Here is a 4,785-nt window from a genome sequence, read left to right as displayed (position 1 = left end):
ACTTCCCCCCATAATCTCAGGTAGTCACTTGTTTGGGGCTTTGTTGTTGTTTTTTTGTTAATCCTCACCCGAGGATATTTTTCCATTGATTTTTAGAGAGAGTGGAAGGGAGGGACACACACAGAGAGAAACATCGATGTGAGAGAGACAAATTGATCGGTTGCCTCCAGAATGTGCCCCGATTGAGCCTGCAACCCAGGTAACGTGTCCTTGACTGGAATTAAACCTGAGACCCTTCAGGCCTCAGGCCAATGCTCTAACCACTGAGCGACCAGCTAGGGCTGATCATAATTTTTTTTATGTCCTGTAGTTTATCTGTTCAGTTACATTGCTGAAGTTTCAGGTCATGTCTTAGTTGCTTCTAGCTACCACAACAAAGTACAGATCAGGTGGCTCAATCATCAAAACTTCATTTTCTTGCCCTAGCTGGTTTGGCTCAGTGGATAGAGAGTTAGCCTGTGGACCAAAGAGTCCTGGATTCGATTCTGGTCGAGGGCACATATCCGGTCCTGGGTTCGATTCTGGTCGAGGGCACATACCCGGGTTTTGTGCTCGGTCCCCAGTAGGGGGCATGCAGGAGGCAGCCAATCAATGATTCTCTCTTATCATTGATGTTTCTATCTCTCTCTCCTTCTCCCTTCCTCTCTGAAATCAATAAAAATATATTTTTAAAAAACTTTGTTTTCTCATAGTTCTGGAGGCTCTGAAATCAATAAAAATATATTTAAAAAAAACTGTTTTCTCATAGTTCTGGAGGCCAGAAGACCAAGATCAAGGTTTCAGCCCATTAATTTTCTGGTGAGAGACCTCTCCCTGGCATGCCGATGGCTACCTCTTCACTGTGTCCTCACATGGCCTTTCCTCAGTGCATACATCCAGAGGGGGAAGGAACTGGCTCTCTGGTGTCTCCTCTAATAAGGGCACTAATCTTATTGAATCAAAGCCCCACAGATATGACCTCATTTAACCTTAATTACTTCCATAGGGGTCCCATCTCCAAAGAGGCACACTGGGGCTTTCATATATGAATCTGCAGTAGGAGGGGACATCAACATTCAGTCCATAACAGAGTACCTTATAGATTACAAGTTAATCTCCTGGTAATAAATTTTAAATCTCAATTTTAGCACTCAGGGGATATGGCCTGGTCATCAGAACACCCAGGATTGAGTCTTATCTTCACCTCTTCCCAGATGAGAGATAAGACAGGTGTCTCTGAGGTCCTGGTATCTAGCTCGTGTTCATGAATAACAATTACAAAAAAACAAACAAACCCACAAACAAAACAAACCACAAACCCTGTTGTACAAAAACAGCCCGTGACCCTCAAATTAGGACCAGCCCTGTCATAAAAACGCTAAGAACGGCTGAGAAAACAGACCTCCGCCTACTTAGCTCTCCATCATTGAGCATCTGGGAGCTGTCTAGCTCCTGGATTTGGAGGTTACAGGATAACAGATTCTTGTGGTTATGACTTCTGGAATGGGGTCCCCACACTTCTGGATTCTCCTCCTCTACCCCCAAACACACCTTCTATCCTGTTCTTGCCAGTGTCACATCCTTGCCCACTCCACGGCTAAACAAATATCCCCTTTTACGAGTACTTGGTTTCTCAAGAAGGCACCGACCTCTGACTCTCCAAATTACGTGGCTGCACCTGCCAGGCCCCACCCTCTTTCTCTCTGATTCCCATCTTCTTTGTTCTTCGAGGCTTCTAAAGCCATCACTGCCTGAATCCCTCCTAAGGAAGCAAGCCTTCTTTGGTGTGCACAGTGAGTTAACTGACAAATGTATTTATTGCAGCAAATGAGCACATGCATCTTTGGCTAAGGACAGCCTTCATGTAGGTGGAGAGTAATCTAGGAGGCGAATATACTAGTCACGACTCTCTTTGTTATGGCGGTAGAAGCACAACTCTGGCTTAAGAGAAATAATAATCATAATAATCACAATCATAATAATAATAATTAGATTTATAGAACTTGAAAATCAGGGGTAGCCATGGCCACAGGATTGGATTTAGTGGTTCAAACTCAGGTTATCTCCCTATCATTCCCCCTCTCATCTGACCTTCCATTTGCAATGGCTTCATTCTTCTGGGCCACTCCAGCTGCCAGGGGACATGGCCACCAGCAGTTCTAGGATAACAGTTGATTTGTGACCTTAGAGATTTGTCTCCCAGTATTTCCTAGTCTAAAAATATGGGAGTTTCCTAGTCACTTAAATGAAGAACCTTATTTTGGCAGTTTCCCTTCCAGGGTTACGTTAGGACAATGTGGTTACCCTGCAGGACTATATAGGAACAATGTAGAGTTGCTTTTTTCCCCTGTTAATCCTCACCCAAGAATACTTTTCCATCAATTTTAGTGAGAGTGGAAGGGAGGGGTAGAGACAGAGAGAGAGAAACATTGATGTGAGAAGGACACTTCGATTGATTACCTCCCATAGGGGCCCCAATTGTAAAACTCAGATAAAGAAAAGCTCTTCGGTCTGGCCAGTGTGACTCCGTGGTTGAGCATTGACCTATAAACCAGGAAGTTGAGATTCAGTTCAGGATCAGGGGATGTGCCTGGGTTGTGAGCTCAATCCCCAGTATGGGGTGTTTGGGAGGCATCCAATCACTGATTCTATCTCATTATTGATGTTTCTATCCCTCTACCGTTCTCCCTTCCTCTTTCTGAAATCAATAAAAACACTTTTTTTTTTGAAAGGCAAAGACCTTGTATGCATAACCCATGGACACAGACAGTGGGGTGGTGAGGGCCTGGGGCGGGGGAGGCTGAAGGGAGTTGATGGGGGAATAAAGGGGACATTTGTAATACTGTCAATAATAAAGATTTTAAAAAAAAGTGTACCAGGGTCAGGCCCTGTTTGGGTAGCTCAGCTGGTTAGAGCTTCTGCTTAATATGCCAGGGTTGCAGGTTCGATCCCCAGTCAGGGCACATACAAGAAGCAACCAATGAATGCATGAATAAGTGGAATAACAAATCAATGTTTTTCTCTCCTTTCCTCTCTCTGTGCCTTCCTCTATCTCTAAAATCAGTATTTTTTTAAATTAAAAAAATAAATGAATAAAAGGGTTCCAGGGTCAGTGTACTTGGGAACTACTGGGTTAAATGAGTCTTATTACCACAGAACTGACGCAGGGATACACAATCACACATCTGAGGGGAGAGGTGGCAGCACATAAACAGAGACTTGCCTGACCACAGAGCGCTGCTTTCTTTGCAGCAGCTCACAGCACCTGTGCTTCACAGGACACACTTGAGGAAATGCTGATGGTCTGATTATTTGCTTTTTAAATTCAAATAATATCAGATTTAAGGGCAAGGATCAAAATTCACTGACCTGTTGTACAAGCAGGCATTTGCTTGAAGGTGACTTTTCATTTCAGGTGAAAATATCGCAATATCAGCACTGACAGGGACCACAGATAATAAAATCTGAGATTGTAAAATGAATTGTATAATAAACCACCTGAGGATTCTAATACCGTAATTTTGTGAACTAATATCTAGGCCCGTTGGCAATCTGGTCTCTGACCCTGTGTGTGTAACTGGGCCATTTTCCAGTTTAACCTGTCTACCTGACCAACTGCATTCCCTGCATTGTTTACTCCACCACAAGACTTGCTTTATCAGTTTACTTTATAGATTCCAAGGGCAATTGAGGCACTGGCCATATCTTGTGACTCTACCTGCTGATCATGAGTCAACTGAAACTACCCATTCATCTTATCTCACAACCCCACTTGCCGAGACCACTGGGCCAGTAGACCCTGGAGAGTCCAGTTGCCCTGCCAGTCAGAAAATGGATGATGTAAGTTTATGGTCTTGTTTACCTAGCAACCCTCCCTTTGATTCTTGTTTTTAAAACCCTTGCCTATTCTTCCCACCTTAGAGAGTGTCTCTGGTTCATGCTGAAGGCTATGTTCTCTGATGTGCAAATCATGTAAGAATCAAACTCTCTTAACTCCTGTGGACTTTCAAGTCCTGAGGAACTTGAAGAAATACACATAGTTGGACACCCTGCCAGGATGTTCTAATGAGGGCTGGGCACATGCCCATGAAAAAGACTGCCAGTTGGTTCTGAAATGCAGCCTCTGATCCAGAAATCCAATGACCAGTATTGGGACATCAGTCAAGAGTTTTCTTTCTTAAAATCTTACGTACTGGTTTCTTTCATTCAATGAATATTAACCAAGTGCCTTCTCTGTTCCAGGCTCTGTGCCTGGCAATGGCTTGACTCCATGCTAAAATCAAACAGGAAAGTTGTTCCTGTTTCAGCTTTAGTTTGTCTTCTTTTGGCGGAAGAGAAAAGAGACTATTCACCTTCATCTAGAAAGACTATTAAAAAAAGATATATATATATATTTCAGAGAGGAAGAGAAACATTAATGATGATAATCATTGATTGGCAGCCTTCTGCACACCAACTAATGGGGATCAAGCCTGCAACCCAGCATGTGCCCTTGACCGGAATCGAACTGGATCTTTCAGTCCACAGGCCAATGCTCTACCCACTGAGCCAAACCATCTAGGGCTAGAAAGACCCTTTGGAATCTTGAAAGAACTATTCTCAAACAGATTTCTAGCATATGTTTAATATGTCCTATTGGAGTTCTTGAACAGCAGCATCCAAAAAGGCAATTCTATAGTAAAAGAGATACTTGTGAGATTGTGGTTTATAATACTAGAGGCCCGGTGCACAAAAATTTGTGCACTCGGGGTGAGGGCGATACCTCAGCCCAGCCTGTGCCCTCTTGCAGTCTGGGACCCCTCGGGA

Source organism: Myotis davidii, unplaced genomic scaffold (assembly GCF_000327345.1).
Source record: "Myotis davidii unplaced genomic scaffold, ASM32734v1 scaffold534, whole genome shotgun sequence".
NCBI classification, from domain to species: Eukaryota; Metazoa; Chordata; class Mammalia; order Chiroptera; family Vespertilionidae; genus Myotis; species Myotis davidii.
The sequence above is the reverse complement of the archived record's forward strand: the minus strand, read 5'-3'. Positions refer to the sequence as shown.